The 27,029-nt window shown below is 38.2% G+C and overlaps 1 protein-coding gene across 2 annotated transcripts in view; it reads right to left on the minus strand.

Moving 5' to 3' along the window:
* Positions 1-27,029, minus strand: part of PEAK1 (pseudopodium enriched atypical kinase 1) — a 188,419-nt gene that overhangs the window by 26,061 nt on the left and 135,329 nt on the right. The gene's annotated exons all lie outside the window — the stretch shown is intronic.

Raw genomic sequence — 27,029 nt, forward strand, 5'->3', positions numbered from 1 at the left:
AAGAAAACAACCAATGAACAAATAATTAAATATTAAAGGCAGAGCTCAACACTTGCTGGAAAGAATAAATGTGAGTAATGTCTCAGCACTTTTATGCCAGAAGAACAGGGTAATGGACTATGCTTTCCAAAGGAATCCATGTTCTCTACTCCTGAACCACAAGAGTACTGTATTTACCACACTAGAATACTAAGGAGTCAGAGATATTAATACAATTGTGTTGTGACAGAGTAGAGATGACAGCATTTATGAGTAAAAAAAAATACTTGAGGCTATTATTAAAAACAATTGAAACTAGCAATGAGTCCACTAGACAGATGCTCAGAAGATACTATACTGTTCTTTTAACTTTCTTCCAATATTACCTTATATTCTACACAGCACTTGCCATTTTCAATTTAACACACATGAATACAATTTCATAAATCATGCTCTTTTATTTCGCTACAGAAATGGATTCTGGCACTGCTTAAACTAGTCTATGTATAAGAGTCCTGTGATTGTAGTATATATGAACAGTCAACAGCTGTCTTAAACATCATTCACAAACTCTTACGTAATACTGTTTTATTTTGAGGGGTACATAAACTGTGATTTGAGAGACTGTACTTTAGAATATTAGACAAGCCCTATGTATAGAATTAATCACCTCTGCTTCCTTTCCAGTATTTATGCTTACAAGACAATAAAATGCATATGTGTGTGATAAATGATATCTTGGGGCTTACTGTATAATGGAGAAGGAGCATTATTATTTTTCTGAAGACAAATAAATATATCATGAAGCTTTTATAAAAGCTATTAAAGTTAGTATTGTTACTGAGGCCACCACTTAATAGCTCATCAGAATTAGAGCACAGTGCTCTGTTATGGGTTGGATTATGTCCCCTCTCCCAAAACACACTGAAGTCCTAACCCATTATCCATGAATGCAACTTTATTTGGAAATAGAGTCCTTTTCAAGGTAATCAAGTTAAAATGAGGTCATTACAGTGGTCCCTAATCCAATATGACTGGTGCCCTTATAAAAGCAAAATGATACATGAAGGAGGACACACACACACAAGGAGAACACCAGGTGATGACAGAGGCAGAGATTGGAGTAATGCAGGTGCAAGCCAAGAATTCTAAGGATTGAGGGCAAGATGGCAGAGGAGTGAATGGAAGCCACACATATCTACTCCCAGGACCAATTTGGAATTACAACTAAATTGTGGACAAATCACCCATAACAAACAACTGAACAACAGTGATAGAGAAGCCTTATAACCCTGGACAAACAGAAGAATCATCTTCAGCACTAAATGACTGGTAAGGAGTGTGGTGGAGACTTGAGAGGGCTAGCTGGGTGTTGAGAGGCAGCAGTGTCAGAGGGATAATTAAGCAGCCAGGTAGATATCCCTCTAAGAATTGGGTCTAAACTCTAAGCTGGGATGCCTAGCCTAGAGCAGCAGAGCCCAAAAAGTACACAGATAACAACTGGTGGTGAAAGGAGACAGGGCTGCTCTCTGCCAGAGACGGGTGGCTAGAGACACAAAGAGCGGTTTAAAGGGCCAATGCACAAATTTTCATTTTCAGTCACTTCCCCAGGGATCCTGCAAAGGTGGGGGCAGAGTGGCTAGAGATGCCTGAGGAGAGACTGAGGATGGAAGCTTTGGGGAGAGAACTGAGAGAACAGATGCTGAGCTCCTGGTGCTGAGCCAGCTTCCTTACCACAGCAGTCATCCTGCTCAGGCAGACCACTCCCCTCTGAGCAGCAGCAGCCTGAGGGGAAACAACAGTCCTGCTCCCAAGACATTCTGCACTGGCTCTGTGGTGCTTAAGCCTGACTGCTGAGTACAGACTAACTAGATTAACAACTGAAGGAGATAGCCAGAGACAGTAGATCCTTGACAAAAGGGAGGGACAGTAGGCTAGAGATGCTTGAGGGACTGGGGATGGTGGCTTTGGGCAAAGAATTGAGATAGTGGCCACGGGTATTATCAGTGTTGAGTCATCCCCCATACAGCAGCAGCCATCCTGCTCAGGCAGACCACTTGCTTCCGAGCAGCAGCCTGAGGGGAAACAATAGCCCCAACCCCTAGAGGAATTCTGCCCAGCCCTATGGGGTTTAAGCCTGACCGCTGAGTGCAGAGTGACTAGATTAAAACTGAAGGAGACAACTATAGTCAGCATATCTCCGGCTATCTCAGAGCAGGCTGCCTAACATCAGACGAGGGCAACATCTAATATCACTAGAGGCAGATCCAGAAAGAAAAAAACAATGGTAAATACTAGAGTCTGCCAAGACCAAATCCATTGTGGTCTTCTCCATCATTAGTGATATTTTCTTTTCTGTATAGCTTTTTAACAACATTCATTTCTTGTCTAGCAAGTTTATGCATATTGTCATTAGAATTTATAGTATAGTTTACTTCCCTTGTTTCTTATAACAGTCTTAATCTCTTTACACCCTTATTAATACTGGTTCATTTGCTACTGTTACTGGGATTGGGGGAGGAAAGATATTTTTGTGGATGTGGGCTTGTTTCCTGGGCTTTGTGGTTTTGTTCAGGCAGCACCTGTACAATAGCATATAAGAAGTGGTGGGTGGAGTGACCCTCATTCAACCAGCTACAGAGAAGGATTCACAAAAGAATGACCCAGCAACAATCAAAACCCAATTACATCCAGAGAGCCAACATAAACAGCATAAAGGGCATCCCCAAAGCATCATGTTTAGGAGATCAGAGACTGAACCACTGAATCTCATAGGTCTCCAACCATACAAGTTCACACCACAAACTCAGGGAGTCAGATCAATTTAAGAAGCAGAGGCTAACACGAAGAGTATCACAAACAATGGGAAGACAAAGAAACAAACCCCAAATGAAAGGAAAGGAGGAAGCCTCAGAAAGAATGCTAAATGAAACAGAGGCAAGTCAACTATCACATATTGAGTTCAAAACAATGGTTATAAGAAAGCTCAATGAGCTCACTGAGAATTACCAGAAATTACAGGGAAACTACAAGGAACTCACTGCAAACTATATGAACATGAAAAAGGAAATAGAAACTATCAACAAGAGGCAAGAGGAAATGAAGAATACAATTTCTGAATTGAAGAACACAGTAGAAATAATCAAAAGCAGGCTAGATGAAGCAGAGGATTGAATCGGCAAACTGGAGGTCAAAGTAGAAAAAAATTCTAGAAATAGCAATAAAAGAAAAACAGATTAAAAAAGTATGAAGAGGGATTGAGGGAACTACAGAAAATGTGAAACATAATAATATCCATATAATAGGGATACCAGAAGGAGAAGAAGAAGAGCAAGGGATAAAAAACCTGTTTGAAAAAGTAATAATGAAAAACCTCCCTAATTTGATGAGAAAAAAAGTCACACAAATCAGGAAGCACAGAGGGTTCCAATCAATAGGAACCCAAACAGGCCCACTCCAAGATACATCATAAATAAAATGGTAAAATTCCAAGACAAAGAGAGAATCTTAAAGGTAGCAAGGGCAAAATAAGAATACAGAAGGGAGTCCCAATAATTTCCTGACTTCTCAATGTAAATGCTCCAAGCCAGAAGGGAATGGCAAGAAATATTCCAAATAATGAAAACCAAAGCCCTGCAACTGAGACTACTCTATCCAGCAAGGCTCTCAATTAAAATGCAAAGTGATATAAGGAGTTTCCCAGACAAAAGAAGGTTCAAAGAATACACCTCCACCAAACTGGCTCTGCAAGATATACTAAAGGGACTGCTTTAAGAACAGGAAGAAAAAGTGAGTGAGAGCGAGAGAGAGAGAGAGCGAGAGAGAGGAACACAGGTACGAAAGGAATAAAATGGCAATGAATGAATATCTATGAATAATAACCTAAAATGTAGATGGATTAAATGCCCCAATCAAAAGACACAGAGTAGCTGAACAGATAAGAAAACATGATCCACGCACGTGCTGCCTGCAAGAGATCCACCTCAGAACAAAGACCTATACACACTGAAAGTGAAGTTTGGAAAAAAATGTTCCAAGCAAACAGACAGGGAAAAAAATCCACAGTAGCAATACTTGTATCAGAAAAAATAGACTTCAAAACAAAGACCATAAAAGGAGACCCAGAAGGGCACTTCATAATACTTAAGGGAAGAATCTATCAAAAAGACATGAGCTTTAAAAGCATATATGTACTCAACCCAGGAGCACCCAAATATATAAGAAAAATCTTGGAGGACTTTGAGAAAGATATAGACAGCAACACACTTAATAGTAGGGGATTTTAACACCCCACTGTCAACAGGGGATAGATCTCCCAAACAAAATATCAACAAAGATATTGCAGCATTGAGCAATGTCTTAGATCAAATGGAGCAAATGGACCTTTCATCTCAAAGGAGCAAAACACAGATTCTTGTCAAATGCACATGGTACATTTTCAGAGATAGACTAATGTGGGCACCCGCCTGAAGTGCCCGTGGCTTTATGGATGGGATTCAAGACAAATTTACACGGACTACTGAGTCCTGTGGAGGAAAAGGGACCACATGGCTACTCCCTCAAGGGGGGGTAGCACCTCAAAGTGGCTTGGCCACTCTCTCAAGGCAAGAGTGCCTCGCCCTTGCCTACACAGGTTTTTATTGGTTTTAATTTGTGCAGGAATACAGGTACAGCTCATTAATCATTGTCAGGCAGTAAGGATCAAACAATAGATAACACACAAAGAACTATGAGGGCTTACTCTGAGTCAGGGTCTGTTAGCTAAAGGGCTACAAAACTTTGGGAAACAAACTCATTTCCTGCTTGGGCCTTTATCATTTAACTAAGAGCATTTTTAGCAAAGCAGGCTTCACGGGATTTTATATATCCTTTCTCAGGCCCGATCACCTGGGGAACCTGCCCTTTCCAGCACAGGGCTGCACTGCCCTCTGTCATTGTTTCAGGCTTAAGTCAGGTAGGGGAAATAAGGCAGCCAAGAGATTAGGAGACTTCTTGAAGACAGAATGAAGACTCAGGCTTTGTCAAAGCTGAAGGGCGAGGGTCCATCACCCCCTTTCTCCATAGCCCCCCAAGTCCTTCCCTGGGGCCTCCATGTGATCATGCCTGTGTTAGGTCATTCCCCCCTTGGGGAATATTACCTGTCATTGGCTAACTGACAAGCACTGGGGGCTAGTTATGGATGAAGGAGCACAAGTTCCACTCCTGCCAGGGAGATAAGCTTTGTCTCCTTAGTGGCTTATGGTCTCAAGGTTGCTCACTCAGCCTTAGCCATGGTGGGGTTACAGCTCCTGAAACCAGGCAGGGTGGTTCCCAACAATAGACCACACGATAGGATACCAAACAAGCCTCAAGAAAATCAAGAAAATTGAAATCATATCAAGCATTTTCTCAGACCATAAGAGGCTGAAGCTAGAAATCAACCTCAAAGAAAAAACTCGAAACCACATTCATGGAGATTGAGTAGATGGATTAAACAATGAAAGGGTTAAGAATGAGACCAAGGAAGAAATCAAAATGTTTCTGGAAACAAGTGAAAATGAGCTCACAACAGTCCAAAACTAATGGGACACAGTGAAGACAGTTCAGAGTGGGAAGTTCATAGAGATACAGGCCTACCTAAAGAAGATAGAAACATTTTGAAATAAAGTACCCAATGTTACAAGTACAAGAACTAGAGGAACAACAACAAAACAAGCCCAGAGTGAGAGAAGAAGGAAGTAAAGAACTAAGATTGGAGCAGAATTAAACAACACAGACACTAAAAGAGCAATTCTAAAGATCAATAACCCAGGAGCTGATTCATTGAAATGATCAAACAAAATTGACAAGCTTTTAAGCAGACTCATCAATAAAAAGAGAGAGGGGACCCAAATTAACAATATCTGAAATGCAAGAGGAAAGATTACAACTGATACCACAGAAATACAAGGGATTATAAGAAACCAGCACAAAGAACTATATGCCAAAAAAAAAATTGAAAACCTAGGTGAAATGGAGAACTTTCCAGAATTATATAATCTTCCAAAATTGAATGAAGAAGCAGAAATCCTGAACAGACTGATAGTAGCAGATGAAAATAAAGCAATTATCAAAAACCTCCTCGCACAGAAAAGGTCTGGACCAGACAGTTACACAAGACAATTTTACAAAACATTTGAGGAAGAGTTAATGCCTATCATTTATAGACTAACCGAAAAAATTCAAGAAGAGGAAAGATTTCTAAACTCTTTTTATGAAGCCAGCTATATCCTAATCCCAAAACCAGATAAAGACACAACAAAGAAAGGCCTATATCACTGATGAACACAGATGCAAAAATCCTCAACAAAATATTGGCAAACTGTATCCAGCAAAAAATTAAAAAGATCATATACCATGATCAAGTGGGATCCATCCCAGGGATGTAAGGATGGTACAATATTTGCAAATCAATAAAGGTTATACATCACATAAACAAAAGACAAAAATCATATGATCATATCAATAGATGCTGAAAAAGCATTTGATAAAGTACAGCACCCACTTCTGATAAAAACACTCAGCAAAGTGGGAGTAGAGGGAGCATTCCTCAACATGATAAAGGCCATATAAGAGGAATGTATACCAACATCATACTCAATGTGCAAAAACTCAAAGCTTTCCCACTAAAGTCAGGAACAATACAAGGTTGTCCACTTTTACCACTTCTATTCAACATAGTATTAGAAGTCCTAGCCACACACAGCAATCACACAAGAAAAAGAAATAAAAGTTATTGAAACTGGAAAGGAAGGAGCAAACCTGACATTGTCTGCAGATGACATGATAGTGTACATAGAAAATCCTATAGACTCCACCAAAAAACTACTTGACCTAATAAGTGAATTTGGCAACACAGAGGGATACAAAGTCAATATTCAGAAATCAAAGGCATTTTTTACATCAAAATGAAAGAGCAGAAACAGAAATCAGAAAAAAAAATCCCCAAATCCCATTTGATATAGCAACAAGAAAAAATAAAGAACCTAGGAATAATCCTAACCAGGGACATAAAAGACCTGTACTCAGAAAACTACACAACCCTGAGGAAAGAAATTAAGGAAGACACAAGCAAATGGAATCATGTACCGTGTTCATGGATTGAAAGAATTATCATCAAAATGTCCATACCAACCAAAGCAATTTATAGATTAATCGCATCCTTATTAAAATACCAATGATGTGTTTCACAGATATAGAATGAACATTTGAAAAAATTTTATGGAACCATAAACAACCCTGAATAGCTGCAGCAATTTGAGAAAGAAGAACAAAGTAGGAGGGATCACAATACCTGATATCAAACTATATTACAAGGCATGGTAATCAAAACAGCCTGATTCTGGCATAAGAACAGACACATAGTCAATGGAACAGAATAGAGAGGCCAGAAATAAACCCATGTCTCTATTGTCAATTAGTATTCGACAAAGGGGCAGAAGAATAAAATAGAAGTAAAAATAGCCTCTTTACCAAATAGTCCTGGGAGATCTGGACAGCTAAATGCAAAAAAAATGAAACTTGACCACCAACTTATACCATATAGAAAAATAAACTGAAGATGGATAAAAGACTTAAAATAAGTTACAATACCATATAAGTCCTAGAGGAGAACATAGGGAGAAAAATCTCAGATATTCTGTCCAGCAATATTTTCACTGATATGTCCTGTACAGCAAGGGGCATAAAAGAAAGAATAAGCAAATGGGACTTCATCAAAATAAAAAAGCTTCTTCATGGCTAATGAAAACATCAGCAAAATGAAAACAGAACCAACTGTATGGGAAAACGCATTTGTGCGTGACACCTCACACAAGGGTTTGATCTCCAAGATATATAAAGAACTCATATGACTCTAGTCCAGGAATACAAACAACCCAATTATAAAATAGGAAAAGGAACTGAACAGACAGACACTTCTCCAAGACGGACATACAGAGGGCCCTGAGACATATGAAAGAAAGGATGCTCAGTATCTCTAGCCATCAGAGAGATGCAAATTAAAACCACAGTGAGATATTACTTCACAGTGATCAGAATGGCCATCATAAACAGATCAACAAACAACAAGCACTGGCAAGGTTGTAGAGAAAAGGGAACCCTAGTGCACTGTTGGTTGGAATGCAGACTGGTACAGCCACTGTAAAAAAGTTTTGGAATTTCCTCAGAAAACTAAAAATGGAATTGCCTTTTGTCCAGGCAATTGCACTGCTGGGACTAGACCCTAAGAACAGTGAAACGTCAATTCAAAAGAACTCATGCAGCACAATGTTCACAGCAACACAACTTACAACAGATGTTGGAAGCAACCTAAATGCCTATCAGCAAATGAGTGAATCAAAAAGCTATGGTACATTTACACAATGGAATACTGTTCAGCAGAAAGAAAGAAGGAGCCTCTACCATCTCAACAGCATGGATGGATCTGGAGAACATTATGCTATGTGAAATAAGCCAGGTGGTGAAAGACAAATACCATATGATCTCACCTATAAGTGGAACCTAATCAACAAAAGAAAACAAGCAAGCAAAATATAACCAGAGACATTGAAATTAAGGACAAACTGACAGTAACCAGAAGGGATGTAGGAGGGGATAAGGGGGGAGAAAGAGGGGAGGGTTTTCAGGAACATGGGTAAAGAACACATGGACAAAGTCAAGGGGAAATAGGATCAAGGGTGGGAGGTGGGGGATGGTTGGGGGGAATGGTGTGGGGAAAATGGAGACAACTGTTCTTGAACAACAGCAAAAAAAATTGTTAAAAAAATTAGTAGGATTGATGTCCACCAGCAGATACTAGAAGAGATAAGGAAGGAATCTATCTAAAGTGCCAGAGGGAGCACTGTCTTGTCAACATCGTGATTTCTGACTCCTGGCCTCCAATAGCATGGAAGCATGAATTCCTCTTGTTCTAAACCCCCCAGTGTATGGTACTTTTTATAGTAGTCCTAGGAAATGAATTCCTGCTCTTCCTGGTCAGACAAAACAGAAGGCACTGATGGTCCTGAGGATGATAAATAAAGATGGTGGTTATTTTATTAAAAATATGTGCAATGGGCCCTGGCTGGTGTAGCTCAGTGGATGAGCACGGGCCTGTGAAGCAAAGGGTCACTGGTTCGATTCCCAGTCAGGGCACATGCCTGGGTTGCGGGCAAGGTCCCCAGTGGGGGATACATGAGAGGCAACCACACATTGATGCTTCTCTCCCATTCTTTCTCCTTCCCTTCCCCCGTCTCTCTCTCTAAAAAAAGAAAAAAAAAAATTCTCCAAAAGAAAAGCTCAGACCATATGGCTTTACTGATGAATTCTACCAAACTTTAAAAATATTAAAACCAATCCTTCACAAACTCTTCCAAAAAATAGAAAGAGAAGGAACACTTCCTAACTTGACATCTATGCAGTCAATATCACCTACATACTCCAGACAATGACATTACAAGAAAACTGGAGACTAATATCCCTCATAAATATAGACACAAAAACCCTCAAGAAATACTAGCAAAATGAATCCAGAGACATATAAAAAAGACTACATACCAGTGATTTTCAAAATTTTTTCATCTCATGCCACATATGAACTTTACTACTAAAATTCTGTGGCAAGTATGGGCCTGTGAACCAAAGGATCACGGTTCAATTCCCAGCCAGGGCACATGCTTGGGTTGCAGGCCAGTTCCCAGCAGGGGACGCACGACAGGCAACCATACATTGATATTTCTCTCCCTCTGTCTGTCCCTTCCTTTCTAAAAATAAATAAAATCTTTAAGAAAAAGAGTAAAATTCTGCGGCATACCAAAATATATATTATATTTTTGCTGGTCTGACAAAAAAGCATAATTTTTGATTGATTAAAAAAATTAGTAATTACCTCCCTTTTTTGCTCCAAAGTTACTTTTCAAAAGATCAGGTGCCTATATTTGTATTATGCAAGGATTTCTGGTACGAAGAATTAATCACCTGGACGCAACTTTATTATGCAAGGTGGCCATTAAGATGAAACTCTATTATATGACCTATATATTTATGGTTCAAGACAAGGCATTCACACTGGAACCCTATTGCTGTGTTGGCTGTCATTTTTTTTTCTTGACAATCTAAGGGAAAAGAGTTCAGTGCCCCTGATTAAGTAGTCAAGTAATGTAGGTTTAAAAACTTATTGCAGCATACTGGTTGAAAAAAATCACTGCTATCCACAATGATAAAGTTGTATTTATCCTAGAAATGCAAGGTTTAACATCTCAAAATCAACATAATATACCATGTAAACAGAATAAAGGGACAAAATAAATCTCACATGATCACTACAATAGATGCAGAAAAGAAATTTGATAAATCCAACATCTTTTCATGACAAAAAACACTGAACAAACTGGGGAAATGAAGGAACCTCAATCTGATAAAGGGCACCTATGAAAAACCAAGAAGTTCCCTGGCTGGTGTAGCTCAGTGGATTGAGTGCGGGCCTGCGAACCACACAATCGTGGTTCGATTCCCAGTCAGGGCACATGCCTAGGTTGCAGGCCAGTTCCCAGCAGGGGACTCATGAGAGGCAACCATACATTGATATTTCTCTCCTTCTCTCCTTCCCTTCCTCTCTAAAGATAAATAAATAAAATATTAAAAAAAAAAAAAAGGAAAACCAAGAGGTAATATCATTCTTAATGGGTGCTTCTCCCCTAAAATCAGGAACAAGATAAGGATTTCCATTCTTGTCACGTCTATTCTACATTTTATTAGAGGATCTAGCCAGGGAAATTAGGAAAGAAAAAAAAGGATAAACAGTGGGGGGGGGGGGGGGAGAAAAACTATCTCTATTCACAGGTGACATATCTAATATATATGAAAACTAAGAAATAACAGAAAACTATTAGGACTAATATACTAGTTTAGCAAGGTTACAGGATACAGATTCAATATAAAAGTCTATTGTATTTCTATATACTAGTAAGAAACAACATAAATATTAAGAAAACAATTCCATTTACAACATCATCAAAAGAATAAAATATTTAGAAATAAATTTAACAAAAGAAGTGTAAGACTTATATATCAAAAACTATCAAATAATACAAAAGGAAATTAAAGATCTAAAAAAATGGAAAGACATTTTATGTTACAGATCAGAGACTTAATATGTTAAGATGATGAAAATACTAACAAATTGATCTAAAAATTTATTGTAATCCCTACTAAAATCTCAGCTGACTTTCTTGCAGAAATTGACAGGATGATCCTAAAATTCATAAAGAAGTATGAGATCTAGAGTCTCTCCACCCCACAAAAGAAGTCTTGAAAAAATAACAAAGTTGGACAATTCACATTTCCAGATTTCAAAACTTACTTCAAAACTACAGTAATCAAGATTGAGAAATGCTGGCAGAAAAACAGAAACACAGATGAATGAAACAAAATTCAGATTCCCAGTTCATGGTCAATCAATTTAGACCAGGACACCAAGACAATTCAATGGGGGAATAGTCTTTTCACCAAATGGTGCTGGGACAACTGGATATCTACTTGCAAAAGAATAAAGCTAACTCCTACCTCATAGTCTACATAAAAATTAACTCAAAATGCATCAAAGATCTAAATATAAAAAGCAAAAATTATAAAACTCTTAGAAGAAAGCATAAATCTTCTTGACCTCAGTTAAGCAATGGTTTCTTAGATATGAACCTATAAAGCACAAGCAACAAAAGAGAAATTAAACTGGAATTCATAAAATTAAAAACTTTTGTGCTTCAAAGTACAAGTTCAAGAGAGTGAAAAGACAACCCATAGAATGGGAGAAAATATGTACAAATTATACATTTGAAAAGAGTCCTGTACTAACAATTTATAAATAACTCTTACAATAAAAAATAGTAACCCATTAAAAGTGGATAAAGAATTTGCATAAACATTTCTCCAAAGAAGATATACAAATGGCCAACAAACACACAGAAAAGATGTTCATCATTTCTCATTAGGTAAATGTAAATTAAAGTCATGAGACTCTGTAATAAAAAAAGATGAACTAGTGTCAGTGAGGATATGGAGAAATTCAAACCTTCATACATTCCTTGTGGAAATCTAAAACTTGTACACAAATGTTTATAACAACATATTCTTAACAGCCCCAAAGTGGGAACAATCTAAATGTCCATCAACTGATAAATAAACTATAGTCATATAATCAAGTATTGTTCAGCCATAAAAGAAAGGAAGTACTGAAACATGCTACAATCAGTATGAACCTTGTAAACATTGGGTAAAGTGAGAGAAGCCAGTCACAAAACACCATTTATCATATGATTCCACTTATATGAAATGTCCAGAAATATGTAAATTCAGAGACCGAGAGTGGATTACTGGTTGACAGAAGCTGGGGGCTGGGGAGAATAAAAATGGAGAGTAACTGCTAGTGAGTTTTGGTTTAGGGTGATGAAATGTTCTGGAATTAAATACAGGTGATAGTTTTAAAACTCTGTAAGTATACTAAAACTCATTAAATTGTGCACTCTACAAGGGTGTATGTATTTTATGGTGCATAAATTATATCCCAACAAAGCAAATCAACAATCCATTCTTAGAAACCACCATAAATTAACTTTCAGTCACATCTTCCCATTCCTTTGTACTCTTAACATTACCAAGGATCTAAAGGCTTAATTAACCCTGTGATGGTGAGACCTCCCCCGCAGGGCCACCCCAGCCCTATTTTGAACCAGCTAGTGTGAGAAGTCAAAACCATAGCTTACTTACAAGATGAGAGAAGTATACTTTGTAACAAACTCATTTTCTAGTTGCTGACTAAGATCTTTCAGACTTGAAGTGCAATAAAGGTAAGAAACAGTAAAATGCACCAGTGCTCTCTTTATCATCTTTACCCAACCAACAAACTGTGCCAGTCTCCTGACCACTGTCTCTAGTTTTGCCTCCTTCATCACAGTAGCCATTAGAGATTTTTCTTTTTCAAATGCCAAAGTTGAACATGGCATCCCTCTACTTAATTTGAATTTGATCCTGAAGATAGAATTTTCTTTGCAAGCCTTTCATGACCCAGCCCTGGTTGTACCTCTTTCTCTTCTAGCATTTCCCTTTGCATCTTAAAGTCAGAGCTAACAAACTGCTTGCAGTTGCTCCAGCAATCTTGGCTGCTCCATGCTGTCTGTGTCTGTGCTCACCTTGATCCCCTTACAGGAATGGTTTTTCTTTCCTCTTATCTTAAAGTGTTCTGCCTCTGAAGAGTGTTTCTTACTCTACTCCCCAAAATTGACCTCTCTTTCCTTAGATACATCCCGTGAACACTAAGCACTTGACTTGTGTTTCTGTCTAAATTCCCAATAGGATTGCTCATTGAGGGCAGAGATTTGCTCTCATTTGTATACCCAGGACGTCAAGCAGAAGTCTGGCTGAGAGATGAATGAAGGGAGGGAGGGAAGAAAAGGGAGGGAGGGAGGGAGGGAGGGAGGGAGGGAGGGAGGGAGGAAGGAAGGAAGGAAGGAAGGAAGGAAGGAAGGAAGGAAGGAAGGAAGGAAGGAAGGAAGGAAGGAAGGAAGGAAGGAAGGGAAAAAACTAGAAACATGGACTTATTCTTCCTGCTTTCAACGTGAACATCAGAAAAGTCTTTATGTGGTGCCATTTTCTACCCATTACTCCAAATTAGAACAAGAATAACCATGGACATGGAAAGAATGGAGGATTCCTAAAGTGCTTTTATTTTTATTACCTCAGAACTGGCAAGTGTCACAAGGTTAAGGTCACCAGCAGCAGCTTTTTAATGCATATCAGAAGAGGTGGAGGAGGGCTGACCATGCACTTTCTACCACCTATAGAATAAAGTCCAAACTCCTCAGCATGTTGGTCAAGGCTCTCATCTTACTTCCCGCTATTTCTCATCAATTCTCCCACACAAATCACTTACTCCCTGTTCTTTTAATATGCTCCAGATTTTAATTTAGTTTTATATTTCTGCTTTATTAAAGATATTAAGCTTAAACCAAACTGAAGCCAAGCTCAAATGGCCCTTTTCCACTGAAGCCCTCTCTACTCTCTATTCCACAACTGAGAACTGGGAGCCACTACCTGTCCTCTGCCTGTGTTCTCAGAACACTTTTTATTCTATTACAGCATTTTTAGTCTTTATAATGGGTCTATGTTTTTTTTTTTTTTTTTTTTAACATTCTTTCAGAACCTTGCGTGGGGCAAGATATGCAGCAAGTAAGGAGTAAATGGCTGCTGGACTGAAGGACCAAGAGCAGAGTGGATCACTATTTCAAAACAAAAATGGACAGCGGAGGCACCAAGGAAATTCTCTTGCCAAGCAGTGGAATTTGATCTCCTGGGAGTTAAGGAGGTTTCTACATGGGAATCAGAAGCTTTTGCATTCCACATGATAGCATAGGCATTCCACAGTCCTTGCAAGTAGGTCAAGCCATTCTTCCAAAGTCTAAAAGTGTTTTGTACTTTTATTTATTTTTCCCCTTCAAGAAAGACAAATTCTGCTAACTGAATTCCAATAGTCTGGGTCAGTGTTTTAAAAGCTTGGTATTTTAGCTGTTATTTTAAACTTTTAATCCTGTACATTTCCCTCAAGCTTGGCTTTAAGCAGGCCTGATGTAACATCTTATATTCTTTATTTTTGTGACATACCAGTTCCCTAAAAAGAAAAAATAGACTGTGTTCTAAATTTGCCTTATAATAGACGAGAAAAGTTCTTTGGGAAAAATGTGTTTGACTAAACTACACTCAAACCTTACTTTTTTCTCTTTTTGAGCCTCCACATGCTATCTGTTTACTTACTCCCCACTTAAAAATGTGTTTGGACTTACAGAAGGTGGACTTATATCACCTTCTGAAAAGCAAATAACAAAAGCTGGATTAAAAGGGAATAATTTAATGAATCTACTTCAAAGAAGCCAAAAGAGTGTTTAAAACACCTCAGCAGTAAGATAATCAATATGGGGGTCCCAAAACTTACAAGACTGGTATAATAAATAGATGAAAAATAAAAAATATATTATTTCTAAAGCTCAACATTTAAAAAATAACTGCATATTGAAAAACTCAAAATAATGACTATATCACAGAGGTCTAGCTACTAAAAGACACTATCACTGAAGACATACTAGGGACAAGTCACAGCAAATGTTTGCTTTAAAACCTGACAATCATTACAATCTTAGGGTGCCAGGGATTAAAGGCAGTTAACAATGACCCATTTGAATAGGAACAGTATGCTAATGAGTACAATTAGCTCTTTATTCCAAAAAGACAGGAATATCATTGGCTCCTGGTCTGTCTCCCAGCCTCCAATCATCCTGTAGGTACCCAAAATAATCTTTTAAAAATCTTTTATGGGACATGATCAAGATCACAAATGATGATTCTTCAGCGGCTCTCCATTTCCTATAGATAAGACACACTCATTGTGATATATATGTGCTATTTATGATCTAGCTTTGCTTCTCCACTCTGTCTGATTTTCTCCACTCTTGTCCCTTTTGCTTAAACTATCCTAAATTGATTACTTGTAGTTAATTGAACATTCACTTCTCTATCAAACTCTTTTGTACATACCTTCCTCTACCTGGAATGCTATCCCTTGCTTGTAAGCTGGCAAACAACTAATCTTCTTTCAAACTCTGCTCAAAACCTTAGTGACCCTCTCATAGACTCCTCTAGGCAGAGGCTTTTATGAAACCTTTACATGCCTGTATCACAAACATCTATCACATGGGTTCCAAAGAGTCCAGCCCCATATCTGTATTTCCCAAAGACCAGCAGTCCTTAAAGAGAGAACGATGCTACTTCCAGTGTCTTACCTAGTTCCCAACAAATAGTCTATGTTCAAAAATTGTTTGGTGAATGAAAGTATTAAAGCCAAAATAAACAGAATAAATCTTTCTATTTCAATTATAATTTCAATCTTCACCCCTATTTTTTCTCAGGGTTTGTGACTAGTAATACAGATGAGTGAGAAAAGAGAGCACTTAAAAGAAGGGATGATCATCTTGAAACTGGAAAATAATATTGGAGTTTACAAATATAGATACCACACAACACCACTGTGCACCAGCTTAGTCAAGTGAGTAGCCTCTCCCTGGCTCAACCTAGGGCTCACTTTATCAACCTCAGGCAGCAGGTATCAGCAGCTTAGTCCAAGGAAGAGCCCTAATCTACCAGGGCATTATTACTGTGCTGGGACCCACCACAGTCAATGTAAGCACCGAATGGCAAACCATAGGGGACATCAACTTCATGCCAAATAACAAAACAAAACTCAGCTCCAAAAACCACTTTGGGTTCAAATAAAAGGATACATAAACTACTTTAAAGAATGTTAGTGGTATAGTAATTGACAGACTGTTTTTGTAAGATCTCATTAATGAAATCCTCTCTAAGAACAAACATTGTTTATTTGGGGGTAAGTTATCTATATAATTTGAATATTTTAGTCTGTCAACTAATTCCAGTACATGGAAAATTATTTTTCAATGTGAATGCAACTAATTTAAAAAAATGAGGACTATGGTTTCTTCTTGAATAGAAATAATTATATATTTTGAAATTACAACAAATGCGAAAACAAATATTCAAAGCTATCAATCTCAGTTTCTTTTAAACACCCCGATAATCTAATAATGTGTAATTCTTGAATCTTTGGTTCAAGTCATTAACTATACATTGTATGAGACAGTCTCCCCCACAGAAGTTCCTCAATGATTATTTGTTGAGAAAATGAACAAATAATACTGTATTCTTCAGGATGACTTTTTAAAGCTGCTATTTTAGTGCTATTATTCCAATGTCAAGGTCAGCAATGGAATGACATTCTTTTAAGTATATCCACTCCTTGAAACACTGACAAGCAGTATGCTGCCAAAGGACATGCTAGAGACAGAAGACTGTCGGGTGTTTTCTTTCAGTGTGAAGTGAGCAGCCTTAAGAAGATGCTCCAGGTAAACAGGACGAGAAGTATGGACATGCAAGAAGAAACCGAGGAAGAAATCATGGAATAATTATGGAATTCCATGATTAGAAAGCCCCTGGATTAAGTCTCACATTAGGGAAAGAAAGCCAGCTGATTAACGGAACACATAACCTGGGACGTTAAATTTTCCTACATGAACTTTGGTAAGGAAAGCTTGATTTCCCTAACCTGGGAATCTTATAAAGTCAAATGTAAAAAATTGGTTTTAGGACATTCATTCAAACATGTTCTTAGCACCTAAGGCATGTTTTAGATAAGGTGCTAGGTTAGTAGGCATACAGAAAGAGGAGCAAGCCAAAAATCTGTTGAGTAAAGGGAGATTTGATAGTTCTTTATAAAAAGCAATGTACAGAGTACTTTAAGTTACACAGAGTGAGGGTGAGTTAACACCAACTTATTCAAACAGAGTAAAGTCATAAGTTACTGATTAGTAGGCTGATAATGTAGTCAGGTGTGCGACACAAAAAATTAGCAATATTTCTACGTATTTTGAGATAGACATAAAAAACATGAGGAAAATGTCAAAGGTCTAATTTAAAAAACATTCTATCACTTCTTTGGGAAGTCATTTTAGGTGGCATATACCCTACTAAATTCAGTTTGGGGTAGATTAAGGTGTTATAGATCAGAGTGTGTTCAGTAATTTCATACCATTATCACCAAGAGTGAAACAATCATTCTGTAAGGGGCAACCTTAACAAGTACTTGTGAAAATGCATAAAGACTATGACTCTTGTATCCACACAAGACAATATAAATCCCCTAAAATAACTGATTCTTTAAAGCAGTGCTGTACAACAGAATACTGAATAAAAATGTTCTGTATCTGCATGTCCAATATAGTAGCTTGTAGCCACACAAAGCTACTGAAATGTTGGTAATGAGAGAGAAGAACTAAATATTTAATCATATTTTATTATTATTATTATTATTATTTTTTTTTTAGATTTTATTTACTTATGTTTAGAGGGGAAGGGAAGGAGAGAGGGAGAGAAACATCAATGTACGGTTGCCTTTCATGCGTTCCCTGCTGGGAACTGGCCTGCAGGGAACCGGCCTGCAACCCCAGTATGTGCCCTGACTGGGAATCGAACCACGATTGTCTGGTTCGCAGGCCCACGATTGTCTGGTTATTTAATCATATTTTAATAAATTTAAATGTAAGTAACAAGATGTGGCTAGTGGTTACTGACCATATTAGTACAGCTCTGGAATCTAATAATCCAGTTATAAACAAAACAGTGTTTGCTTTATTTATGTTAAGAACGATAAAAAAGGCATTAGTCAGCAGCCTTTTGTGGAAAAGGCTGAATCACGACAGCTCTTAAGAAACTGATAGGGAACTCAAGAGTTGGAAAATTTTAGTGTAAGGTAAATAGTTATAAGCCTAGTTAAGTAATGTGTATATTAATGCTTTTTTTTTTTCTTCTTCAGATCCTACCGATATGGCCCATCCTGGCTCTTGGGAAAACAGCCAACCTCCTGGGGCACCACTAAAGATTACTGCCTGGGGACAAGTGGAGGCATCTGGGCCTTTGTGTTCCAGGGAGAGAAGACAACCACCGACCAACCACCCCTGGGAATAGCTAACTGCCCAGGACAGGAATATTACAGTTTCTTTCACCTAATCCTCCCTGAACTTCAAAACCCCTCACTACATCTTGTTTATTCCCTGCTATAAAAATGTTGGCCTGGCAAGAAAAGATGAGATCATCTGTTAGGGTATGAACCCACCATGTTCTCAAATCTCCAGCCATCTGAATAAAGCACCCATAAAAATCCAATCTGCCTGTGCTTATTGGGTTTGGAAGTGACAGGCAGCCTGCCGGTGTCTTTCCGGTTTCAAAACCCCACCGCAGTAATGAGACTGTCTCAGGGGAGAGGTCTATGGAAGATTCTGAAGTAGGGTAATCAGGCATATTCCAGTGGAGGTTTTTCTTTTCTCTGAACTCAATAGTTTTCAGAACTATCTAAGAAATGTGGGAACCTCAAGACAATTAAGTGTCCCTTGTTTTGCCATAATTAGCAGAACTTGGGGGACTGGATCTGTCAGCTTCATTGTTATTATTTGTCATCTCTCCTTTGGTCCCTGTTGGCCACCCTGGAGTCCTGTATCCTATATCATTTTTTATACCTCCAGTCAATAATTGTGCAGGAGGGGAGAAGATGGTGGCAAAGTAGGTGGGAGCTGAGCCTACTTGCTCGTGCACCCAACTGGGACATTTAAGTGATCCTTTAAAGGACAAAGGAAGCATCTTTTGATGCTTCAAAACGGGTGGTAAGGCGGTTTTATTGGAGTTTAGGAAAAGTCCCTGGTCAAGCAAAGTCCCCAGACCTGGCACCAGAAACCACAGCCACTGCAGGGGAAACATCGGAGGAAAGCCAGGTCAGTGACAGCAGCCTAGTGACTCCCTCCCCTCCCTGGGCAGGCAAATCTGGACCTTCACCAGGAGCGTCTTCAACAGGTAATGTTGCTGAAGGGGTGTGGGGGAGAAAAAGAACACAGGCACATACATAGCTGGCGGTACACCCAAGCTGGGGCAGCGGCTGCTGGCTGGAACAGTGCCAGAGAGTGGTGGGGATCCTGGTGGCACCATGAGCTGGGAGAAGAGGTGGACCATGACTGGCCTTGTCTCACTGAGATAGACTCTGGTCTTACCAGAGAGTTGGAGTATGTGCAAAGCCCATCAGTAGCTTGGACCAGCAGCGGCACCCAAAGAAGACTTTTTTCAGAAGGGGAGCTGTGGTGCACTAGGAAGGGACCTGGAGAGTGCAGCTGCTGGGCCATCAAGGTGGAAGGACTGTGAGAACAATTTGCTCCCACAATGTGTACTTCACAGATTGATCAAAGGGGTGCAAAGCCAGGTGGTTTATCTGCCTGGTACAACTAGGCAGAGAGGACAGTGTGGGCTGCACAGTGCTTGGAGGGCATGGGACTGGAAATGGGGCACCTTGATTATTATAGCCCAGACTGAACCTACTTTGTTCCCCAACCACCAGAAAGGAAAAACTGAGCCCAACCCACCACCACCTGCAGGAGCCAAGGTCTGCAAAACCAGCAGGGCAGGCTAACAACCACCAGCAGGGGGCTTTTTTTTTTTTTTGACCCAGAAAGATTAGGACAGTAAGACCTAGAGCTGAGACGAAACCAGAGACAGCTCCAAAAAGAAGTCAGAAGAACACCAACAGCTGAGTAAAATTTCATCTTGCTCTTCATCAGAACTTGCATTTAAAAATTTTTTTCACTTTCTTCTTTTTGTTTACTTAGGTTTTTAAATTTGTTTGTTTTGTTTCTCTCCCTTTCACATTGCATTTTAATTATTCTTTTTTCACTTCACTCACATTCCAAATAATTCACTATTGCTGGTCTTTTGCTTTTTAATCCATTTTATTCAGATTATAGAATTTATCATATTATTGTTATTCAAAATTCCACATAACATCCTTCCCTGGTCTTAATCCATTTAGCCATCTTCCTGAGCTTTTTTATTACTGTTGTGGTAAACTTTATATTCTCTTACACCACACCATGTTCCTATCCCTTACTCTCACTCTTTCTCCTCCATCTAATCTCGTGTAAACACTCTTCTTAACTCAGCTCACATTCTTTTGCCCCTCTTATAAGAGTCTTCTGTCTTTCCCATCTTTTATAAACTGTGGCTGGTTGGGTGAAATACCACCATCATTGCTTTACTTCCCCAGTGGAACTCTTTATTTGTTCACTACTTCGTTGTACTTTAAATCCCACAGAATACTCTCTCCTGTCTTACTCCATTTCACCTCCCCTGCTGCCCCTGATCAGTAGAGTGAAGAATTTTATTTCATTTTTTCCCTTTGCTTTCTTTTTTCCCCACCCTTTCAACCTGGGCTTTACTCCTTACCCTTATTAGTTAGCTTCCTCCATCCTCTCAATATAATTTTCCTTTACAGTTAACATCTCATATTTACTTTTCACTTCTGTATAATATTCTTATTCCTGTTTCACCTTATTAAATTTCATTCAGCTCTCATTGCTACTGACCCTGCTGTGGTATTTCTGCAATTTTGCTCCTGCTGTTACAATACTGTTTCAATTTGACTGCAAACCTCAAGAGTATACTCTTCCCATTCTTTACCCCATTGTTCCCATAATGTTTCATGTTTTACTTACATTTTAAATTTTGTTCTTTTTCTTTCTTCCCCTTGGTTCTATCCCTACTCTTATCAATTTTCTTTCCTCTTACTACTCAATAACACTTCCCCTTCTTTTAGTCATCTAATATTTCCATTGTCCTATCTTATAATATCTGTAATCTCTTTTCAACTGTACTAATACTTGCTCAATTGCAGTTAAGATTGCTGATATTGTAGGGGGGTTCTTATTGCTGGCCTGAGTTTGGTTGTCTGGTGATAATGCTTTGTTAACTGACACCTGTACAAAAGCAAACAAGATAAGGTGGGAGTTGTGACTACCAGTAAACCCGCTGGAGGAGAGAATCCACCAACAAAGAAACCACCAAGAGGTAAGATCCAAGTGCAACAGGAGAGCCCACACAAACAGAAGGGCAACTCTACAGCACCCAGAAAAGAAGATCAAAGAGCCTGTACCACTGAGTCCCACAGAAAACCTACCACAAAAGTCCACCCCACGAAGACAGCTGGCAAAACAGAGCACCCTGAGATGAAGAAACAAACAAACAAAAAGTCACCTAAAATGGGGGGGAAGAAAGAAACAATAATCAAAAGGAATGGAAGAATCCCCAATAAAAGAGCTAAGTGAAACTGAGACAAGCAAACAGATACAGAACTAAAAAAATGGTTATGAGGAGGCTCAAGGAACTTAGTGACAACTACAAGCATGTGACTGGGCACTACAACACCATGAAAAAGGAAACAAAGTATAAACAAGAACCAGAAAGAAATGAAGAATATAATATATTTAATAAAAAATACACTAAAGGGAATTATAGCAGGCTGGAAGAAGCAGAGAACCATATCAGTGAGCTGGAAGACAAGGTAGAAATATTCAAAGCAACAAAATGAAGGAAAAAAAAACCCCTCAAAAAGTATGACACTAGCTTAAGAGAACTTCAGAACAACATGAAATGTAACAAAATTCGCATCACTGGAATACCACAAGGAGAAGAAAAGGAGCAAGAGGGAAGTTATGTATTCAAAAATAATGACAGAAACTTCTCTAACTTGGAGAGGAGAAGCTACATAAGTTCAGGAAACACAGAGGGTCCTGATCAAGATGAACCGAAAGAAGCCTACTTCAAGACACATTATAATTAAAATACCAAATATTAAAAACAAAGAGAATTTTAAAAGTGGCAAGTGAGAACCAGAGTGTAACATACAAGGGAGCCCTGATAAGACTAGCAGCTGACTTCTCAATGGAAATGCTCCAAGACAGAAAAGATTGGCAAAAAATATTCCAAGTAATGAAAACCAAAGCCCTGCAATCGAGACTACCCTATCCAGCAAGGATCTCAATTAAAATGGAAGGTGAAATGAGGAGTTTCCCAGACAAAAGAAGGTTAAAAGAATACACCTCCTCCAAACCAGCACTGCAAAATATGCTAAAGGGACTGCTTTAAGAAGATGAAGAATAAGAGTAAGGGGGAGAGGACACACGTACAAAGGGGGAAAATGGCAATGAAGAACCTACCAATAACAACCTTAAATGTAAATAGATTAAATGCCCTAATAAAAAAAACATAGGGTAGCTGAATATATTAAAAAACATGACCCACACATATGCTGCCCACAAGAGGCCCACCTCAGAACAAAAGACCTACACAGACTTAAAGTGAAGGGTTGGAAAAAATTATTCCAAGCAAATAGACAGGAAAAGAAAGCTGGGGTAGCAATACTTGTATGAGACAAAATATACTTCAAAACAAAGGCCATAGAAAGAGATACAGAAGGATACTTCATAATACTCAAGGGAAGAATCCATAAGAAGACAAACATTGTAAACATATATGCACCCAACATAGTAACCCCCAAACATACAAGGTAAATCTTGGAGAACTTTAAGAAAGATTTAGACAGCAACACACTTATACTAGGGGATTTTTAACACCTCACTGTCAATAATGGATAGAGCTTCCAAAAAAAATATTAACAAGGATATTGTGTTATATAAAATGGCTTTAACAGATATATACATACACACACGCATATATACATACATACACACATACATATACACACACACATTCATTCATTCATACACACACACACACATATATATATAAATATATAACCTTACATCCCAAAGCAGCAAAATACACATTCTTTTCAAATGTACATGGGACATTTTCAGAGACAGACCACATGACAGAATACAAAGCAATCATATCAAGCATTTTCTCAGACCATAAGAGCCTGAAACTAGAAACCAACCACAAAAAAAACCCTCAAAAAAGTGAAATTCATAGAGACTGAATAGCATGCTATTAAACAGTGAATGGGTTAAGAATGAGATCAAGGAAGAAATAAAAAAGTTTCTGAAAATAAATGAAAACGAACACAAAACAGTACAAAATCTATGGGAACACAGAGAAGACAGTCCTGAGAGGGAAGTTCATAGCAATACAGGCCTAACTAAAAAAAAATTTCATATAAACAACCTAACCCTATATTTACAAGATTTGGAGGAACAACAACAAAGCCCAGAGCAAGTACACAGAAGGAAATAACTAAGATCAGAGCAGAATGAAATGACACAGAGACTACAAGAACAACTCAAGGACCAATAAATACATGAGCTGATTCTTAAAAAGATTTTAAAAAATAGACAAGGCTTTAGCCAGACTCATGAAGAAAAAAAAGAGGATACAAATAAATAAAATCAAAATGAAAGAGGAAAAATTACAACCGATTAATAAAAAAGAAGAAAGATAAAAAGAAAATAAGAAGTTACAACTGGTAACACTGAAATACAAGAAACACATATTACTACAAACAATCAAATAGAAGAACTTTGAAAACCTGGGTGAAATGGACAAATTTCTTAAAAAATATAATCTTCCAAAACTGAATGAAGAAGCAGAGAGCCTGAACAGACTTACAATACCTAGTGAAATTAAAGCAGTAATCAAGAATCTCCTGGCACACAAAAGCCCTGGGAGGGACTGATTCACAAGACAAATTTACGAAACATTTAAGGAAGAATTAACCCCATATCCTCCTCAAACTATTCCAAAAAATCCAAGAAGGAAGATTCCCAGACTCTTCTTATGAGGCCAGCATCATATTAATCCCCAAAGTAGATAAAGGCACAACAAAAAAGAAAACTAGAGGCCGGTATCACTGGTGAACACAGATGCTAAAATTCTAAACAAATATTGGCAATATTTGTTGCATCCACCAATACATTAAAAAGATCATACACTATGATCAAGTGGGATTCATCCCATGAATGCAAGGATGGTACAAAATTTGCACATCAATAAACATAATACATCACAAAAACAAAAGGAACAAAAATCACAATTATATCAATAGATGCAGAAAAAGCATTTGATAAGGTACAGCACCCATTTATGATTAAAATGCTCAGCAAAGTGGAAACAGAAGGAGCAATCTCAATATACTAAAGGCCATATACAAGACCTACAGACAACATCATACTCAATGGGCTAAAACTAAAAGCTTTCCCACTAAGGTCAGCAACAAGGCAAAGGTGTCCATTTTCACCACTTCTATTCAACATAGTATTGGAAGTTCTAGCCACATGATCAGACAAGAAAAAGAAATAAAAGATATCAAAACTAGAAAGGTTAAGTAAAACTGTCACTGTTTGCAGATGACATGATAGTGTATGTAAAAAAACCTGGAGAGTACACCAAAAAAACTAGTCGACCTAGGTTTAAGTGAATTTTGTAACACAGTAGGGTACAAAGTCAATATTTAGAAATCAAAGGCATATTTGTGTACCAACAACAAAATATCAGACACAGAAATCAGGAAAAAAAATCCCATTTGTCCTAGCTACAAGAAAGAAAAAGTACCTAGGAATAATCCTAACCAAGGAGATAAAAGACCTGTACTCAGAAAACTACACAACACTGAAGAAATAAATTAAGGAAGTTACAAACAAATGGAAGCATGTACTGTGTTCATGGACAGGAGGAATTAACATCAACATGTCCATACTACCCAAAGCAATTTATAGATTCACCACAAATCCCTATTAAAATACCAATGACATATATCATAGATATAGAATAAACATTTCAAAAATTTATAGGGAAACATAAATGACCCTGAATAGCCTCAGCAATTCTGAGAAAGAACAAAGAAGGTGGGATCACAATATCTGATATCAAACTATATTTATTACAAGGCCACTGTAGTCAAAACAGTTTGGTACTGGCATTAAGAACAGACACATAGACCAATGGAACAGAATAGATAGCTCAGAAATAAATGCAAGTCTCTGTGGTCAATTAATGTTTGACAAAGTGAGCAGGAGCATAAAATGGAGTAAAAATAGCATCTTCAACAAATGGTGTTAGGACGATCTGGACAGCTACATACAAAAAAATGAAACTAGACCACCAATTTATACTATACATAAAAATAAACTCAAGATGGATAAGAGACTTAAATATAAGTCACCACACCATAAAAGTCCTAGTGGAGAACATGGGCAGGAAAATTTTCAGATTTTCCACAGAACAATATTTCCACTAATATGTCCCATAGAGCAAGGGATATAAAGAATAAACAAATGAAACCACATCAAATTAAAAATCTTCTGCACGGCTAATGAAAACATCAGCAAAATAAAAAGGGAACCAACCACATGGGAAGACACATTTGCCATTGACACCTCAGACAAGGGTTTGATCTCCAAAATATATATAGAACTCACATGACTCCACTCCAGGAAGACAAACAACCCAATTATAAAATGGGCAAAGGACCTGAACAGATACTTCTCTAAGAAGCACATACAGAGGGCCCTGGGACATATGAAAGGATACTCAGCATTCACTATCCATCAGACGCAAATTAACTCCACAGTGAGATACCACTTCACAGTGATCAGAATGGCCATCATAACCAAATCAAGAAACAAGAATTGCTGGTGAGGTTGTGGAGAAAATGGAACCCTAGTGCACTGTTGGTTGGAATGCAGACTGGTACAGCCACTGTAAAAAAGTTATGGAATTTCCTCAGAAAACTGAAAATGGAACTGCCTTTTGATCTGCCAATCTACTGCTAGGAGTGTACCCTAAAAATACTGAAACACCATTTCAAAAGAACCTATGCACCCCAATGTTCCTAGCAGAGCTATTTACAATAGCCAAGTGCTGGTAACAGCCTAAGTGCCCATCAGCAAATGAGTGGATCAGAAAACTGTGGTACATTTACACAATGAAGTACTACGCACCAGAAAAAAGAATCTCCTACCCTTCATGACCGCATGGTCTGGAACTGGAGAGCATTCTGCTAAGTGAAATAAGCCAGGCAGTGAAAGACAAATACCATATGATCTCAGCCATAAGCAGAACCTGATCAATGAAACAAATACACTAGCAAAATAGAACCAGAGACATACAAATAAGAAACAGACTCCAGTGACCAGAGGGGACTGGAGAAGGGAATAAAAAGGAAAAGAAGGGGAAGTGTCAAGTCGAGGAATGTGTATAAAGGACCCCTGGACAAAGACAAAGAGGTGGTGGGAGAACTGAATGTGGGAGGTGAGTGTGGATAGGGCAGGGGAGAGTAATGGGGAGAAAATGGGGACAAGTGTAACTGAACAATTAAAAGAAAAAAATAATTGTGCAGGAAGCCCAACAACTTTTTGAGTTTATATTTTGTTGTTCTGTTTTTTCAATGTTCCTACTAGGCATTTAAAATAATTTGTATTTTATTTTACATTTTAGGACTGGCACATCAAACATATTTAAGGAGGAAGCTACAGTGTATTTGGGGGGAGAAATAAAACAACTTCACAATTACTAAGCACTTTTATGTACCAAATACTTCCGTCACCATCAGCCCTACAAAGCAGGTAAGAACACTAAAGCTCAGGTATAGCAAATAGCTGACCCACGAT

Source organism: Artibeus jamaicensis, unplaced genomic scaffold (genome assembly GCF_021234435.1).
Source record: "Artibeus jamaicensis isolate MK-2021 breed Jamaican fruit bat unplaced genomic scaffold, CSHL_Jam_final scaffold_286, whole genome shotgun sequence".
NCBI classification, from domain to species: Eukaryota; Metazoa; Chordata; class Mammalia; order Chiroptera; family Phyllostomidae; genus Artibeus; species Artibeus jamaicensis.